The sequence below is a fragment of the Saccostrea cucullata genome, unplaced genomic scaffold, assembly GCF_032062105.1.
Source record: "Saccostrea cucullata isolate Sc308-1 unplaced genomic scaffold, CSIRO_AGI_Scuc_v1 ctg7231, whole genome shotgun sequence".
In the NCBI taxonomy this organism is placed as follows: domain Eukaryota; kingdom Metazoa; phylum Mollusca; class Bivalvia; order Ostreida; family Ostreidae; genus Saccostrea; species Saccostrea cuccullata.
Window position 1 is genome coordinate 10,161 of NW_026927742.1, and position 20,829 is coordinate 30,989.

The 20,829-nt window shown below is 35.2% G+C and overlaps 2 pseudogenes; one reads left to right on the forward strand and one right to left on the reverse strand.

Annotated features, from left to right (window-relative positions):
• Window positions 1-7,823: 7,823 nt before the first annotated feature.
• On the reverse strand, window positions 7,824-20,685 carry LOC134275423 (protein PAT1 homolog 1-like; annotated as a pseudogene).
• On the forward strand, window positions 16,567-18,242 carry LOC134275424 (uncharacterized; annotated as a pseudogene).
• Window positions 20,686-20,829: the final 144 nt, after the last annotated feature.

A 20,829-nucleotide genomic window follows, 5' to 3' on the forward strand; every position in this document is an offset into this window, starting at 1 on the left:
TTAAGTGAAAGCACTATATGCTGCCCATTGAAGATGACATCAATTTTTCAAGTGCATTGAAACTATATTTATATTAAAATAGTTATTTTTAATGAAATTCAATATAAACTCCTCTCAGGACTACAAGTCTATAAACGACCTCAAGGCACTGTTTACATTGCTCATCGTGGTTTAATAATGCAAATCGTAATGAAAAAGAAAACATACCTTTAATATATTGCAGTAAGAGATGCCTTTCAAATGGTTTTCAATATTTCTTCATGGTTATCCGTTGGGTTGTCAGTATGTCTCCTTGATACGTCCCTTAAGCCTTTTGTAATTTACTTTGTTTCGATGGCCGCTCAAATTAACGTTCAAATATACGAGTATTTGTGTCATTTCCGGAAGATAACTCTGCATTTTACAGCTGAACATGTTTAATTTCTAAACACGTTTAGATATAAAATATGTTAAGACATGTGTTTAGTAGTTAAACATATTTCTATACATGTTTAGATCTAAACACGTCATGGAAGTGTTTAAACTCTAAACACAATTTTTACAGTGAATTCTCAATGTAGCTGAATTACCATCACAATGCTTGGTCGCCCAGTAAAAATGTGTTGCTTCAGGCTCCACCTTATCAATCAATTCTTCAGACCATGTTTTTCCTTCCTTCCCAGATAGCATGACTATGTTGGGCCAACATTTGTTAAAGGTTGTATGGTTGGCGTTGGGGGAACAACTGGGCCAACGCTGGACCAATGTAACCAGTCTAACCTTCTCGACCATGACGGAATTCCTATGTTGGCCCAGAGTTGGTCCAACGTAAGCAACTTCCATTCACTTTACTTTCCAAGGAAGGAAGGATCCTGGTGTTGGCCCAACATTGGACCAATGTTTATAATACACCCTTAAGAAAGTGTATTTACAAGTTGGTAGTAGTATGTTGGCCCAACGTTGGCACAATGTTTGTAATACATCCTTAAAGAAAGTGCCTGATCAAGTTGGAAGTACATGTAGAACGTTTCCCCAACGTTGGCCCGATGTTTCTAATTCCCCCTTAAAGAATGTGTCTTATTAAGTTGGTAGTATTATGTTGGCCCAACGTTAGTCCATTGTTTGTAATACACCCTTAAAGAATGTGTCCTATCAATATGGTAGTAGTATGTTGGCCCCAACGTTGGCACATGTTTGTAATCACACATAAGTGTTATTTTGTTAAGGTGTTTTAAAGATGGGATATTTATGTGGGCCAACGTTGGCCCAATTATTATACTGCCAACTAATTGATGGTGTCATTAACTTTGCACTTAAGTGATCACAGCACCAAAGAGTGTTTTATTCTATTTTTTGAATTGTGTTTATGTTTATTTGTTTGTAATAATTCCCAGATAGCAGAACATCGTTGGCCCAATCTTACATTATGGTTCTATTATCTATGTTGGGTTACCTTGATTGGGCCAACGATGGCCTAACATGGAATATTGATAGCTGTTAATGTATAATGGCGCGCTAATGTTGGGCTAACTGTTGGCATTATATCATAAAACTATTATCATGAGAGAAAATGTTTATTTGGGGATAGGCATCGGTCCTACGTTGGCCCAATATACCATGAATCTGACTGAGCATCATGGGTAGACAACAACCGGGCTACTTGTAATATCCGCGCCATTTTTAATCTGACATGAGCGAGTGTAATGAGACTGATACCTTGCATATCTACATCCACTTTGTAAGTATTTATAATATGTTTGCCTCGACACAGCTTAATTAACTTTATAGATTTAACGATATCGTGTACAAATCTGTGTGAATCAACTGTTGGGTCCACAATGTCCCAGATAGCATGCTAACATTGGGCCAACGTTGGGCCAATGTAATCGGTTACATCGGGCCAATGTTGGCAAATGACATTGACCCAGTTGAAATATGCTCATCGGACCAATGTTGGCCCGATATGTTGGGCCAACGTTGGCCCAATGTAGAGTGTTATTTTACAAGATATTGGCCCAACGTTGCATCAACATTGGCCCAATGAATGCGACATTGTTGTCGGCAACGTCAACAAGAATATTGGGCCGATATTGGCAAATGACGTTGGCCCAGTGTCATTTTGCTACTTGGCCCAATGTTGGCCCCATATATTGGACCAACATTGGCCCAATGTGTATAAATATTTAATTGTAATAAATTTGTATATTAACAAATCTGATCGGCTTTACAATCAGAAATAAATCTACAACAAATACTACTTGAAAATACAAGCTAGCTAAAATAAATTTAAAATTCTTATAATTTATCAAAACAAAATAAATTATCAGTGATTAAATTTTTTGTTTCTATACAAGAAAAATAAATGAAAGTATTGAATAACAAATGTGTTTTGATACAGTTAAAACAATAAATAATTTGCCTCTTATTTAGATTGAAATTTGTGTCTAGTAGAAAACATTTCCGAAGTCTACCACTTAATTTACTTATATACACTTAACGTCGAGTACATGATCAAACATTTTGAAAATGTTGAACTTGTTGAAGTTAAAACAAAATTTATTTAGTACTAAACATAAATTGGGTTCTTTCATTTCAAATTTGTTCAGTGTAACGACAAATTTTCAATACATGTATTTTATATGGGGAAACATTGAATCAAAATCGTTGTGATGATGATGATCAAGGCTTAGCGGAGAAATGTAAGCTAATCACTTAATCACACTATGAAACAAAATAGATGGTTATTCCTTAATTGACAGCTTAAACATATAGTGATATGCTTGTAAATTTAATCGTATGTTTACCCTTTACTGAGAAAAGTAACAAATGTACTAAGTACCAAATACTACAATTTTAGTGCTACAGGAGATTCTAAAAAGACATTGAGAACACAATCAAAGAATGGCTAAGGTATACCAAGGACAGGGATGGGGAGGAAGAAATGGGCAGAGAAGAAAAGAAGGAGGAGGAGGAGACTTGGGAGAGAAAGAGGAGACTTAGGAGAGGAATCAGATAGGAAGTGGCAGTGCCTAACTTTTTTTCTGTAATATAGCATGTAGAGTGTGACATACCTGTAGTTCTACCCTCTTCTGTGTCTGTTTGTTGGTTACAAACACGATGCAGATGCCAGAAACATTTTTTATATAAGTAAACAAAATGACGGGACATTTTTAGTATTATTTTAAGAACAGGAGGGCTTTGTTTATTTGTTAGACATGCTTATTGATACCTGTAATATACTGAACTTGTGCATAAATTTACATCGGAGAGGGAGTATACAGTCATGTTATCCTACATGTATCGCTTGAAGTGAGCATCAACTGTTAGTTCCTTATTAATGTTTTCTTCATGCACTGAGCAATAAAATCAAAGTATGTTATAATTTAATTTTATATTTTGATTTCTTTTTCCTCAGTTTTTTAATTAATGTAGAGCTACTGACAATGCAATACTTGTTGATGGCAATTCTATGAGATATTGAGAATATGTATTAAACTATTAATCTAGCATATATAGCATATATAGATAGTATTAAAGGGCTTTTACCATTAAACTGTACTACAAAACTAGTACATGTATAACCTTATTGTGTATATTAATATATTTGTTTGTGAATTTTGAGGACAAATAGCCAACCAGTGAAGAGCAAATGAGTTGTCATGATGGAGAGCCAATAAATTAAACTAACGTTGGCCCAAAAATGATGTTTTCCTAATATTGAAAAAGTAAGTGGCCCAACAATGGCTTAATAATATCCGTTCGTTGGTCCAACAATAAGCCAACAAGTTGGTCTGATTGAGGGCCGATGAGCAAATTTCCGTTGGCCCAACATTCATTGCTTACAATGGCCCAACTGTACAAAAATGACGTTTGCCCAACATTGAAAAAATACATTGGCCCAATAGCGGCCCAATATTAACAGTAACATTGGCCCAACAATAAGCCAACAAGTTGGTTTGATGAAGGGCCGATGAGGAATTACCGTTGGCCAAACATTAATTGCTTAGAATGGCCCAATTGTACAAAAATGACGTTTGCCCAATATTGAAAGAATACATTGGCCCAACAGTGGCCCAATATTAACTGTTACATTGGCCCAACAATAAGCCAACAAGTTGGTTTGATGAAGGGCCGATGAGCAAATTACCGATGGCCCAATGTTGAATGCAAACGGTGGCCCAGTATAAGGAGCATCGTTGGCACAACAAAGGACCAATAACAACCTGCTATCTGGGTTATATCTTGGTCCTTTTGATATATCAGTCAAGGCTTTTTTAACACTCTTGATGCCATGCCAAAGATCGTTTTGATTGCATGTAAATCCATGTTCCCTTTCCCTTACAAATTTGTTGATGGCCATATTCCTGTCGTGGGTATGTACATTCACAGAAATGTCTCTATTGTCAAAATCTTCATCAATTTTCCTTGTTCCGACTATCCCATGTCTTTGGGAAACAGGTTCTTCTGCTTTCGAGACATGGGCACAATCCAGTACTTTATGGGATCTTTCCCCAATAGCAACAACACTGGTATCTTGTGAATTTTTTCTCCATCCATGGCGGGCATCAGTTATTATGTCGATTCCATGCAGGTTTTCATATAATCCAACTTCTTCTAAAATAGCAGTAGTGCACCAATCCTCATATTCTTCTTTTACAAATTGTTTATACATTTTGAAAAATGTATCTCGTTTCTCTCTACGGAAAGAATTCCAAGACCTGCAGCATTACAGAATCGGGAATAATGAGAAGGTAACATTCCGCTGCATAGAAATGCATGGTTGATTCTTTCGTTAACAAGGTATTTCCCGTTGGGTAAGTATGGCGAAGATGCCAAATATAGGAATGTTTTTCTCTGTCGCCCCGGGTACATTTTAATTTTAACGAATGCACATGACTTCTCTTAGTGACTTTTTTGATTTCTAGAATTCCTCTGCAGTACTTTCCATGGGTTGCTGAAATATCCATCAGTTTTTTGATAGATTGCATTGATGTTACAAAAAAGTCCTGCTTCACTTGACTCTTCTTAACTTTGGTATAAGTTCCCGGTGATTTGAAATCATCACTTTTACTCATTTCTAGGGATTTTCTCGAGGCATCCAGCAATGATTCCATTATGTCAGTGTTGTTGACAGGTCTCCCTAACCTACTAACCAAATCTTTCCTTACTTTCTGAAGACTTTGCATTATTTCTTGCGTTTTTCCTTCAGTAATTGGCATCTCAAACTTGAAATTGGCAGGCCGTTTTCGCTTGGTTTCTGCCATTTTCTTCACTTCTTATGACTATTATTTGACTTTCTATATTCTTTTCAATGTTTACTTGCTTATCTTCTTGTAATACTGTATTAAATGTTACTTGCAGTTTTGTGTGTTTCCTATTACGGACTAGGCCACTATTTTTTGTGATGTAACAGGATACAGTCATATTTCTCATTTTCAATAGAATTAATAGATGACTGGCAAATATGGTTCAAAGTTTGCTCCTCATGATGAAACTGATATTAGAATTGCAAAATCAAGTCTCACCTCTTGCGTTTGAAATTATGTGTATTTATGCAATTAAATATTTATAATCTGAATTTACCCTTTGTCTATTATCAAATGGAATAGACCAGTTACAATGTAACATGTAAAGCTGAAATATTTTCACAGTGGGGAGGAACTCCCTGCATCCCGCCAAATGTCAATAAATCTATTATTCAGCACACCTCCCATGATGGGCCCTCAGGGGTCAAAGAATATGATGCACAAAAACCCCCAGATATTATTATTATATTTTATAGATTGTCAGTGTATCTATTTTATAACAATTTTGATGCCAAAAAATAATAAAGTTTAAATTTTTACAAAAGTGACCAAATAGACAACAACATGTTTATAAACCTCCTTTGGTGCCCCGTGCCCTTAAACTTTCCCTCCAATTCCAGTCATCGTTCTTATAGCAAAATAGATGAAAATGAGGACACAAGTGTAATTTCTTTGAGAGTGAATCCTGAACAAAGGGAAACAATTATTCGGTTTATAAATTTTAATGAATGGGAATTAGATGAAATGTTATGCGAAGGGGATACTATTGAAATCAAAAGACCAGTGATGAAGACTTTGAGAGGACATTCCGTATCCCACAGAATACAAATCTGTGATGAATGTCAACAGTGTTTTTGCAAACCCTGCATAACAGATGAGAAAAACACACAAGATGTGGTGGCCTTCTGAAGCAGTGTTACCGGACAGAATAAACAGCTCCTTCCGGAAGCAAAAGTATAAGTTTTTTTGGACAATGCTCTTTCACAGATGTGTTTTTCTTGATGCCCGATACAAAGAAAGAAACTTATCTGGCTGCAGTCAGACCCTTGATTGAAAAATGTTGCAAGCCATCGTAGGGACATTTTACCAGAATGTGTTGTTGATCTTGTCAGATTTTGGTATCCCAACCCAAAGGATATTCCATACATGGGACACCGATGGCAATGAATGTCATGTTTAACAGTTTAAATACACGAATTAATGAAATTTATGTTTTTGTGAGAATTACATTTGTTTGCAGCTTCATATACTATACAAGTCTTATCTGTTGACTGGAGTGCTTATGTGCTAATTACTTTTACTCTGCGCTGTGAACAGCGGTCAGTTAATAACAGCCTGAAACAGCAGGATGCACTTTTATCTGTTCTTGTTTACATAAAGTGTGTTTTATCTCTTCATCAAATAAAAGGAATTAATGGACTTTTCTTTCTCTTTGCTGAGGTAAGAGAATTAGGCATAATCATATAATAAGAAGCCATTTTGAATGCGTCCATAGAGATTAGAGCTTCCGGTGTAAATACAAACAGAGCTTTGCTAGCTGTCAATCAAAACAGGCAGATTTTGAAAATCATTGTCACTTCAGAATTTCAATTGATAAATTCTCCCTTTTTAGAAACATTTGAAATATATTCTATGCATTTTCTTATGCAGAATAGTAAACTTTATTTACACAACAACTATCTCAAAATGGTAATTGGTGCTATAAGTATGAATTCAAAAAAATATCCCCTGAAGTGAAGAGTGGCAAGAAAATTGAAATTGCCACCATTTTCCTGATTGGCTGCTATTTATACCCCAGAACCGGGCTTTAACATACTGAACTGTTTATACAGGAATAAATTTTATGATGAGACTGTAGTACAAAGTCCTCATTTATAAACAATTTTACTGCTGAGCTTTTATCAATACATCTACTGAATTTTGAGCCAGATTATTTTGTGATATTCATGAAGATTTCTGTAAAATTACTGTGTACTGACTATATATAACCTTTCTGTACTGACTTTATATGACCTTTGTGTACTGACGACTTTATATGACCTCTGTGTACTGACTATATATAACCTTTGTGTCCAGACTATATATGACCTTTGTGTACGGACTATATATAACCTTTGTGTACTGACGACTTTATATGACCTCTGTGTACTGACTATATATAACCTTTGTGTACTGACTATATATGACCTTTTTGTACTTACTATATATGACCTCTGTGTACTGACTATATATGACCTTTGTGTACTGACTATATGTGACCTTTGTTTACTGACTATATATGACCTCTGTGTACTGACTATATATGACCTTTGTGTACTGACTATATGTGACCTTTGTGTACTGGCTATATATAACTTTGTGTACTGACTATATGTAACCGTTGTGTACTTTATTGTGCACACATATTGTTCTGTATAACAACCACTATTGATAAAACAGCACTCGATGGAAATATCAGTGAGTTTAACAACTGCAATGTTTAATGCCATAAATTACTGCATTAATTATAGTTTACACAGCATTATTTAATAGTTATTCTCAACTGCTGATGAAAAATTGCCACTTAATGCTAGATTTATATCTTGAAGCATCACAAATGCATAGTAACATTCTATCATTTGTGGATGCTACATAAAGAATAGGATTTATCTTTGACTGATTTTTTGTACAGACCTTGTTTTGAATGGCTACTGCAGCTGTCTTTGACTGGTTTTGTCCCGATTCTTTAAGCTCTGTGGCAAAGTTGACAAGGTTTTGGAGATCACAGTTGTCAATCACTCGGATAACAGAATCATGTAGACACATCAGGCCCTGTTTGTGATTAAATTACTACTTGTAATTCTTGAGGTGAAAAAATGTTTAGAAATTGGCACACATTGCTGGAAAAGAGTTTTTTCTCTTTAAAAAAAATCTGATGGTCAATTTTAAGTTTTGATTCTGTCTTTATATACAATGTATGTTTACTTACATTGCAGATAAAATTTAACAAAGCATAGATAAGATTTACACTAATCCTGTAGCTTATCTTTGATTTTAATGAAAAATAATTGAATTGAGCAGTACAAACAGACCTCTTCCCCTTGATCTTTCTTGATCAGATAAGCCATGTTTTTCAGCAGTAATTGTACCAGATTTTCTGACTGAGTCTGAAAAGGAACCAATTAAATGTTCTGTTGCATTTATCTAATTACAGACTAACAACCAATAAACAGGTTTTTTTTTTTCCTTAAAGCTTCAGCAAAGTTTTCTGCCAATGGCCAAATTTTTTTTTAGTTTCTGCTGTTCGTCTTACTTTTTCTAGGAGTGGAAGGACCCTGGCCACTAGTTTTCTCCCTTTGCGGATTGACATAATGGATAATTTTTCCCCCGGAGACAACAGGTATTTGTACAGATCTGTCAACATGTTCTTCCTGTCCTCAAATAATGGCTTCCTGTAATTCACATTTCACATTCATGTACATAATTGTATATTTGTGCAATTTTTATTACTTGTTGACAAACAGTAATATTGAAAAATACAATATTTTTGGTTTTAAACGCAGTATATCAAGCAGTATTTTAACATGAGACATTTTTAATTCAATAAAATAATAAATTAGACTTCTTTAAATTTACCTAGCTTCATCTGGTATGAAGCTAATATTTTCTTTTCATTTTATGAAATCTAGATATTTAAAAAATTGTAACAATAAGCATAAAAGTGATTGGAATAAGCACACGCCCTGAGCCATAGTCGCATTAAATTTTAAATATTAAAAACACTGGCCATCTTGCCATAAAATACTCTTTTAACTTTGAGTTTTCCCCAACGCTTGTAATCTTTCCCACAACGTTTTAATGATTGCTGCTATTTTAGGCTTGAAAAAAAAGTTAGGCCTAATGTCGTTCAGTCAAAACGTTATTATGATTTCCGTTTATCAAACAGTTATGTGTTTTCTGATTGGCTAGCACTGTTAATTTTGACATTTAATGTGCACAAATGTAAACTGGTGTCAGGAATGCAGCATGCCGCTTGAGAAAATACCTTGTTCTGATATAGGACATAATTTATCACTTGTAAAAATAAATATTCTAACTTTGTATTTTTTGTTTTAATGTCAATTTTCCCAGTAATTTGACAATTGCAATGTAGTAAAGTCAACTGAAATTCTAACAGCAAATAGTCAATTGTAAGTTTGTAGACATTAAAAATCTGTTTGGCGCATTGAATTTTAGAAATGTCACATTGACAGTGACTGGAGTGTGCCATTGTCACATTCACTTCCTAGTTTTTATCCCAATCACTAGACAATAATTATACCCGCATTTTTAAAAAGGTTTTGGGTTTATATTGTTGTTCCATGTGGTCCGTTTTTCCTCCTCCTCCTCCTTGTCACACTTTTCTTCCTTAAACTCCTCTTACATTTTACACAGTAGGCTAATCATCTTTTGGGAGATGGTTGGTGGTGTCATGTAGATGTGCAGTAAGGTTTTGGAATTTTGATTTTGCCCCGGGGGGTCAAATGGGGGTGAAAAATGACGTTTTTTATGCAAAAAGCCCCGTCTTCCCTGAACTCCTCTTACATTTTACACAGTAGGCTAATCATCTTTTGGGAGATGGTTGGTGGTGTCATGTAGATGTGCAGTAAGGTTTCGGAATTTTATATTGCCCCGGGGGGCAAAATGGGGGTCAAAAATGCCCTTTTTTATGCAAAAAGCCCCGTTTTCCCCCAACCCCCTTACATTTTACACAGTAGGCTAATCATCTTTTGGGAGATGGTTGGCGGTGTCATGTAGATGTGCAGTAAGGTTTTGGAATTTTGATTTTCCCCCGGGGGGGTCAAATGGGGGTCAAAAAATGACGTTTTTATAAGCAAAAAGCCCCGTCTTCCCTGAACTTCTCTTACATTTTACACAGTAGGCTAATCATCTTTTGGGAGATGGTTGGTGGTGTCATGTAGATGTGCAGTAAGGTTTCGGAATTTTGATTTTGCCCCGGGGGGTCAAATGGGGGTTGAAAAATAGTTTTTATGCAAAAAGCCCCGCTTCCCTGAACTCCTCTTACATTTTACACAGTAGGCTAATCATCTTTTGGGAGATGGTTGGTGGTGTCATGTAGATGTGCAGTAAGGTTTCGGAATTTTGATTTTGCCCTGGGGGGTCAAATGGGGGTCGAATAATGACTTTTTTTTATGAAAAAAGGGCCCCTTTCTTCCCTGAACTCCTCTTACATTTTACACAGTAGGCTAATCATCTTTTGGGAGATGGTTGGTGGTTTCATGTAGATGTGCAGTTAGGTTTCGGAATTTTGATTTTCCCCCGGGGGGTCAAATAGGGGTAAAAAAATGACGTTTTTATGAAAAAAGCCCCGTCTTGCCTGAACTCCTCTTACATTTTACACAGTAGCTTAATCATCTTTAGGGAGATGGTTGGTAGTGTCATGTAGATGTGCAGCAAGGTTTTGGAATTTTGATATTGCCCTGGGAGGTCAAATGGGGGTGGAAAATTACTTTTTTTTGTGCAAAAAGTCCTGTCTTTCCTGAAGTCCTCCTTAATGTTACTCAGAAGCCTAATTATCTTTTAGGAGAGTTAAATATCTTGAAAATTATGTAAAACATTAACTTTAAAAAAAGAAAAAAACATTGCAAGCTGGGAAACATCTTGAATTTTTATGAGTAATTAATGTACAAATGTCAAATGTGAGAGTCATATCTCATCTCAATCAAAAGTTATAAGCAAATGCAACATTTTTGAAAAGTAGGTTAGGCTTCAAGGTCAAGGTCACAGAGTAAAAGTCATGATTCATTTGGAAAGATCTTATCACAGGTAATAATATACATGCATTATAATATGAATGCCCTAACTTTTCTCTTTCAAAATGATAAATTTATAACAATTTAATTTTTTTGAAATTTGGGTCAAATTTCTAGGTCATATGAAAAAAAAAAAAAAAAAAAAAAAACCATGCCATTCTCACAGGTAAATACTAGTACAAAAAGTTTAATATGAATGCCTTGTCCCCCATTCAGTAGATATGACCGTGATAACCAAGGTTAATTTTATTCAGACAAAAAGAACAGTCTGACATACAAATGTACATATTTCTATATAAATTTGGGCATGGGTAAAATTGGACCAGTGGTTCTAGAAAAGTTAAAAATGTAAAAAGTTTTCAGACAAACAGATGGACAACATGTCACAACAGACGTTATATGACAAGGAAACCAGAAAAGTTCAAATGAGTGTTTTGAAAGGGTTACAATATGGTTGCAGTACTTGAAAAGCGGGGGGGTTTTTTTCATCAAGTTTGCATGACCAACATATTCATGTTTTATATTTTCTTTAGTAATTTGTTTGTTTGTTGTGAATACATATCTCATTGGAATTTTTCCGTCATATGGAGACACCACCAAATAATAATGAAGACAAGATGTGTTTGTGAAACACTGATGTCCCTGTCTGGTAGCCTATAAAAAAGGGTTTTTGAAGTTTCTCAAATATATGTCAAACTCAAAGGTCAAGGTCAAAAGGTTCAATTGTTGGTATCAGAAAAAAGTCTTGTCACAAGGAATGCACATGTGAAATAAGTAATCCCTAGTACTTCCTCTTCAAAAGTTAATTGCCAAGGTTAATTTTTTTAAATGGTTCAAACTCTACGGGGAAAAGGGCAAACATATTTATACCTGTTGACAGTTCACAATGAATACACATGTTAAGCATGAAAGCCCTAGCACCTACTGATCAAAATTTAGGCCAAGTTTAAAGTTGGGTATTTTTCTTGTAAAAATGTGTATTCTAGGTCAAGTGATCAGAGGTAAAAATTAATGGTACCCAAAAAAAAGGTCTTAATTGTCACAAGAAATAAACCTATAAAATGTGGAAGCCAATTGTATAGCCCATCCCACTTAAAACTTATGGGCAAGGTTTTAACCCGCAGACAAATATACAGACATAATATAAACACAAAAACAAAATATGTACATAATTAGTCAAATGGAAAAAAATATACTATTTTTAAATTTGGGAATCACAAAATAGATTGTTATTTCAGGGATAGGGAGTGGGTAGGGAGATTGGAACCCCCCCTGGAATTTCCTTTGTTATTTAAACAAGACTATATACTGTAGCAAATAAAAAATGATTTTGGACATCCTCCCCCTAACTAAGAAAACATTGGGTTTTTTTTTTTTTTATTTGTTTTCAGTGTATGATTTTTTTCTCCTGCTTGTCAGGAAATTCTAGGCATGAATATTTTGACTGAGATGTTAACCCCCCCCCTACTCCCGAAAAAAATTCTGGATCCGCACCAGTATTGGCAGTAACTGAATGTCACATTGAACCCGGGGAGATAACTTCACAATATGAAACCCCTCTAGTGTGGCATGCGATGATCTTTGACCCTTTTGAACTTTAACCTAATCGTTTGGGTTTATTTTACCCTCACTATACTTAAACTTGTACTTACCGACCTCCATAGGTCCTGTAAACTTCATGAAATATAAATCCAATTATAACACAAAATGAATTAATCCAAAGCACACCATTCTGCAGCATGTTATAATGATATTCCATTCGGAAAACCTCCGTGCCGTCGATTCCGTCACCTTATCAGATGAAGTGGGAATCGGCCGAGGTGTACCGAATGGGGGTTTAAACTAAAAATATGATAATGGGTGACGCAACGTGATGTGATGTAGAATTTACATGTCAAGAACAAATTTTAAATTGATTCATAACAAACACTGTTTTAACAAAACTGTTCCATCTAGCCTATTCCCAAAAGTATGTACTGTGTGATTGTGGTGTCGAGGGGGGGGGGATTAGTAAATTTAAAAAGGTCCTAATATGAGCAAAACATTTATCAAAATCTAATTTACATTATTAATAGAATTCAAACTGGTATATAATGAATAAAGCATGTAAAATAAATATAAAAGGTTCTGAGATATAGGTCACAGGGATAATTTCATACCCAATTTTATGAATACATATGTAAATTACAGGCACGTAGCAACCGGGGGGGGGGGGGGGGGCTTGGGGAAAGCCCCCCTTTTTTCCCCAAAATTACCTGTACTATAAGAAAATGTCCATTAAAAAGATGGTTGCCCCCTTCCCCCCCCTTTTTAAACATAATACATTGCAAGGAAATATGGGAAAAATTGGAAGTGAAAGTAATTTTGCCTTGAAAAAAAAAGGGGGCCCCCCCCCCCCCCCCCCCCTTTCATTTTTTTTCCTTGTTAATTTTTTTAGGTTAGTAAAAAAAATTTTCTCAGGTTCCCCCCCCCCCCCTTTTAAAAAGGATGCTACGTGCCTGGAAATTTATGAATTATTTTGACTTTTTCCTTGGTAAGCCGCCTGTAGGATTGTGTATTTAGAGGCAAACACCTTAGTGCGGGTATTACTGTTTTCATGACAGCATCTAGTTTCTAATGCATCTTTTATACGTCCTTAAACCCAGTAATTAGAATGTATGCTAAAAATAAAGCTTGTTATAATAGAAATTTAGAGTTGAATCATTTTTTTCAAAAACAAATAACTACTCCTTCCCATGATCAGAACATACATTTTCTATTTCCATCAGTAACTGTTGATTCGTCAGTTCTTTGGAGACATTTTTTGGTTCGCTGTCCTCTGTGTGGTGTTTGCTTTCACTTCTGACTTCAATGATCTGCCTGGGATTGTGAACACTGGAGGTGGTAAGTCTACCTAACGACCCCTCAAACTGAGCTGTACATGTAAACATCTACATGTAAATACATGTATATTACTTTGAAAACTTAAAATATTGTTTGCACCCCCCCCGCTAAGAAAGTACAAAAAATATATGTCTATGAAACACTACACCCGTTGACAACAAAGTTAAAACAAGTCACAGTCAAGGTCACAAGTTCATTGACCTTGATACATTTTATAGAACTTTATTAGTAGAAATGCATACAAAATATGAAATCTCTATTTCTTAAGGTTAAGAAGTTATGGAAAAAGGTTCAAACTTTTTTTTTGCATATAAGTCACTGTCAAGGTCACAAAGCCATTGACTTTTTTGCCATGTGAAAGAACTTAATTAGTGAAGTGGTCATACTAAATATGAAGTCTCTATCTCCTATGCTTCAAAAGTTATGGCCTAGGTTCAAAAAAGCTATTGTTAGCATAAAGGTCACACTCAAGGTCACAAGGTCATTGACCATGGGGTCATTTAAACAGCTTAATTTAGTAATATGAAGTCTCTATTTTTGATGTTCAAGAATTATTGCAAAGGTTAAAGTTGACAACAAAAAGACACAGTCAGACAGGACAAAATAATATGTACCCCCAAAATTTTTGAGCTGAGCGCATAAAAAAACCTTTAAAAGCACACCATGCCTATGCAAAAGTTATCAAATAGCAAATAAAAGCTTTATTTGAATGTATTCCTAAACGAGCAAGGTTCTAAATAACTAATTCTCTCAACATAAATCTTAAAATCCAGTTGAGATATGAGAGACTGCCTGATTTTTCAGTGTACCTGGTCTGTATGGCTTGGCTCTAGTTTTTTGGGGATGGCTGGGATGATGAGGTTTAGTTCCTGGTCTTTTTCATCCATCACTCCATTCGTTGTCTCTTGGGTGCTCCTCAGCTTTCTTCTTCAGGGAATAAGTCTACAACACAAAGGATGCCATTACATCATACACTATATTATACAACAGCTTGATAATCAACTCACATTAAATTTTGAGTAAACCAAATACAGTGAACCTTCAGATATCCCGGATGTTTTAGTATCCAGATGATTTTTCATTGGAACAGAATTTTTAAATGTTATATTATCTTATTTTATTGGTGATTCAGGCTGAAATACATGATAAATACTAATCATCTATATTGCAATCTGTTTAATTTGTAGTTCAAGCGCAAGTATTCTCCATTACTGAATCCAAATACAACTAAACTAATTGGCCATAAAGCATAATCTATACAAGCAAACCTGAGGCAGACAAAGGAGAAAGCTTAAGCAGCATGACAGGAGAGGACCTAAGATTTTGGGGGGTGGTAGGGGCCGTCTGAAAAGGGGAACGCCTACTGTTGAGCAGGTGAGGTGGGATGGGGCCTGGGGGTGTGGCTCCAGGAGGACTGTCCCTACCTCTCGGTGAAAAGGGTCCCTGCCCCATCGGTGCACGCCTGACATCCATGATTGGAAGATATGGACATTACCCTGGTGGTATGCGCTGAAAAACAAGATGTCTTCTAAAAGTATCTTGCTATATACACAGTCAAACACACTTATCATTGGTAGCATAAACTTAAATATATAAAAAACTATTGTTCTGGCGAATGTATTTCTCATGCGTTTAAAAAAAATGTCTAATAATTTCATCATTTTGTACCTGAACAGTTTAATGAGTTTAATTCAATCAGTTTAGTTTTTCTCCTCTGCCTACAAACCTGTGGGGTCTGGTTTCTGGGGCCTGGTGATCCCGGCAGGAACCCAGGAGGTGGGTGATTGAGTCTGGGGTCAGAATGAGGGGGGGCTTTCTGGTCCTCCCCACGAAGCTGTCGCTCCAAATCCTCTGCTGTCATTGCATGACCTTTTGACCCTGGGAGTAATTGCTGCTCAAGTTCTAGTTGACACTACTGGGGCACTCTAGGGGAAAAATGAAGGTATATTATTGATTGGGAAGAAACTTATGAAAAAAAAAATCTACAACACAAAATACATTCATAGTTTCTCTTGTACAGTCACATAGTAGATACTTCTTTAAATCAACCTAGGTATTGGAATTCTTTAAATTAACCTAATAAAAATATAAATACAGCATTAAAAAAATCCACACTCCAAGACGTCTGGATTAAACAATGAATTTTTCACTTCATGAAAATTATTTTAACCCCCTCCCTCTCTCCCTCCTGCCTTCCATCAGAAGTGGGCATTTGTCATGTTTGTGTGTTAAATCTTGTTTTAATATTTAGAACTTTGTTTGAAATTGAACTGGCTAAAAATTGGAACATTTTTATCAATTCAGAATCGACCTATATGTGTACATAACCAAAAAAAGTAAACAGTGTCTCTTATGAGTAAATACATGTAAGTTTAGACGATGATACATTGACCAATTGACATTTCTTTATCTATAAGGCTGATAAGATAAACAGATTTGTTGCTTCAATTGAGAAGTGCGCTACAGTTTTATGGGGTAAGATTTATGTACATATTTCTTTCAATTTTCTTTTTTCTGTACAAAATTAACCTTGATAACATAGCATCTTTTTCTTTTAATTTTCAGTTATAAAAAATATAAGTAAGATTGAAACCCTAACTGACATAATGGACCCCAGATATTGTGCCCAGGATATCATTAGATGTGACGTCTGCAAAGTTAGAGTTGTACAAATGTACTGTAACTTGTGTCCCATTAACCTGTGTAAAGGATGTGTTGGGGAACATATTTCTGATGTCTCGAAGAAGCATGATGTGGTGCCTTATGATTTAAAAAGATCCAAGCTTGTGTACCATCAGTGTCAAACCCATTCTGAAGAGAACTGTGAAATGCATTGTGAAGATTGCAACATTCAAGTGTGTCCAAAATGTGTCATTTCTGGGGAACATAAGCGACACCATTTTAGAGTCTACAAGACTTAATGAACTATAAGAAAGAAAGCATTGAAAAGGAAAGAAAAAGACTGAAAGAAACTGTTTACTCAAAAGTTGAAAAAATTGTTATCGACATAGAAACCCAGCTAGGCGAAATTGACAGAAAATACGAGAAACTGACATCAGAGGTCACAAAACATGGACAAGAATGGCACAGAGAAATTAACAAAGTTATAGAGAAAAACAAGGAAGAAATCAACAAGATGAGAAAACGACACAGAGATGCCCTTAATCAACATCTACATAATATAAAAACTTGTTGATGAAATCAAAGAGTCTATATCAGAAACTGAAGACATATTAAAATTCAAAGAAGTAACCAGATCACTATCTTATGAGATAAAATCAGAAAAATTCAGCAAACTACCATCCAAACTGATCATTAAGTTTCCTGTGTTTACTGGAAATAATAATCAAGATCAATGTTCTCAACTGTTTGGTTCAATATCACCATTATCCATTACAACAGAAGAACATGGCTACACAATGAAGACACCAGAAGCTGTATCCTGTCCTCCAGTCAAACCACTGCTTGATGAACCAGAGCTCATCACCACCATAGACACTGGCTATACTGTACTAATGCCACTATACAGAGTTACCTGTCTCAGTGATGATGAAATCTGGACACGTGGAGATGACAAATTCTTAAAACTCTTCAACCTCGGGGGCAAACTACTGAACTCAATAAAAACCAAATCAGGAGAGACGCCATATGACATAGCTGTGACCAGGAGTAGACATCTAGTTTATACTGACCCTAATACAAGAACTGTAAACATAGTGAAGAATAAACAGATACAGGAAGTGATCAGACTACAGGGGTGAAAACCTTACTTTGTCTGTAGAACCTCCTCTGGTGACCTCCTGGTTACCATGAACAGTGATGACGGAGAACAATCAAAAGTTGTTCGTTACTCTGGCTCCACAGAAAAACAAACCATTCAGTTTGATAGTGATGGTAAACCTCTGTATTCATCTAGTGAATTAAGCATGATTAAATACATCAATGAGAACAGGAACCTGGATATCTGTGTGGCTGACTATGGAGCCCGTGCAGTAGTGGTGGTTAATCAGGCAGGAAAACTCCCATTGAATATACACTGGTCATCCCTTTACTACTAAGGGATCATTTGATCCACTTGGTATCACAACAGACAGCCAGAGTCAGATCCTTACAGTAGAGTAGAACAACAACTGTATCCATATCCTAGATCAGGACGGACAGTTCCTCCATTACATCGATAACTGTGATCTACAGGGTCCATTGGGTTTATGTGTAGAACCAAGACAACCTCTTTGTGGCTGAGTGTGACAGTGGAAAAGTGAAGAAAATTAAATATATATAGACAGAGTATTTAATACAACTTACAAGAGGTGTATAAGAGAAGATTTTTCGACAGAGGAATTAACACCAACAATTGAATCATGTCGATTGTGTATTTCAAAAAGTATATCATCTCAAACTAGTCTAAATCTGTAATCAGCAGTGTGTAAATAGTGGACAAATACTTGTCAGGCTTTGTGTACATAATCTTCATATCTGTTTATAGCCTTATTCAAAATATATATCATTTTATTTTTCTTTCCTCTATATATAATTTATATTATATTTAACATGATTTAACAAATATATTTTATGTGTTTGTGTCAATTTAAGATTTTACAGCATAAGATACCTAATGAAACGATATACAATGGACTCTCAATATCCGGACCCCAGATATTCAGATGCTTCAGATCTGGACGATTTTTCATTGGGACGAAATATTTAAATATATTATTGTCTTGTTTAACTGGTGATTCAGGTATCCGGACGCTTCACATATCCGGAAAAATTGACTAGGAACCAAAGCGTCCGGAAAATGAGGCTCCACTGAATTAATTCCTGTATTTAAAGCCATGAAAAAAATCTAATTAGAACTACACATTTTTCAGTTATTGCTTAACCAAGGATTTTCATGGTCAATTGTTTTTTTACAGACATCACACAGAACCTAATATACACTATTTTCTACTTTGGACCATCATAATTATTATTTGTATTTTGTCTTAACTTTGTGTGTGTTAAACGTGAAGCTGCTTTGGCAAACTCAAACAGAGTCTGGAGATTGTTGACTGCGGGTGGCATATATGTCTCCTTCACCGGGGAACCCTAGATATTCCTACTGGAGGGAGACACCTACACAAACAACAGAATACATGCATAATTTCTTGATAAAAAAAACACTTGTAGTACATTATCATAGACTAGTGTTAATTGTAATGGGGACCATTACATATGTTCCCCAAACGCCCCACACCTCCCTTTTTGTGCGTAATTCCTTTAAGACTTTAAAATATGCATTAGTATTAAAATGACTTCATAAAAATTATTAAAGCTACAGTGATATCAAATATATGTCATTTAACCATTGCACAGCAACACGTTCATTCACATGCAACATTCACATGCAAGGTGAACATGGCATGTTGTCTTAATCATTAACATATTTTAATCTTAGAATCAATAAAAGAAATCATAAAAATATACATATTATCGTTTTTATAATATATTGGTCATTTTCTTTTCGCTCACGCACTGCAGCATGCATGTCCTTGTTTTAAATTTTATAGTAGAAAAATTGGGAATTTTTTTTCCCTTTCATTTCAAATTTCCCCCTTTTTTTTAGAACTCAGAAAGTTGTAGGCAATTAAAGTTTCATCCAATCAGATTGCAGCAACCTGCCGCCATATTTCATGATTGCTTTTATGTATCATACTGTAGACCTTTAAGTGTTACATTTTTAAAATTGTAAAGAATTATAAAAAAAAACAAAAAAGATTTGAACTTTGTTTCAGTCAATAAGAGCGAAGTGCACGTGCACGCACGTGAGATCTTGCTTTTTTGACCATGTCTATGCTACCAATATATCCTCACATAATGAATTTTAAAACATTTCATTAAATAAATAGAAAAGTTACGGATATATTTATATTGGTCATTTTGTGTGTTGCACGTGCGCGCTCTTGCAAGCACGTGCCCCAAAAAATGCCCTTTCTTTTGCAAATCTACAAATATCCCTACTATCCCAAAAAGGGTTTCACCTAAGTAAGATGTGTTGTTTTCAAGTCACCCATGGACAAAATTTTCCCAGGAAAAAAAATAATATTAATAGTAAGAAACAGAGTAAAACAAAAGTTCCCCAACTTCCTTTGGGTAACATAATTAAAAAATCAACTTAAAGATTGTTATCATTATCACTCCAAAATTTGATCTCCAATATTTTGGGGTTTACTGTAAACCAAAAAATCGCGTCATTTTTTTTTTTTGCGATTCGTCAGTTTGCAATCTATCTGCGACAAGAAATTTTGCGACAGAAAACATTTTCACAAATACTTATCAAAATCATTGGTTGTGGCGATTAAAATTGCGAATAAAAGAGAGGCGGAACTCCCCTTTTCTCCACATAAAAAAGTTGGTTTTCGACATTTATATTTAAAATATTCATTTTCATCTGGTAAGGACTTTAATTATTTATATTTGCGGATCATGAGAACTACTCATTGACAATCATAAAGTACCGGATATGGGAATAGCCGATAGCTTATAAAAGCTGAGCTATAAATACATATTTAATAATTTTAGTATGTGTCTTGTGGATCTAAATTACTACCAAATGTTCTGTATCCAGGAGAGCGGGGCGGGGGGTATGAAGCTGGTCCAAACAAATCATCCAGATTCTGACACTTTTGAAATATATAAATTTTTCTTGTAGTATATTCATAAATCACAAATGTCATCATCGTCATTTTAATGTGATTTTTCTGTGCATAAGAATTTCGTTTTTATATGGCTGAATAATTTCTAAGGTTTCTTGATTGGCGGAGATCCAACGTAATGATTATAGAATTCATATTAATTGTTATCCTAAAAGAACTTTTATTAAAATAAAT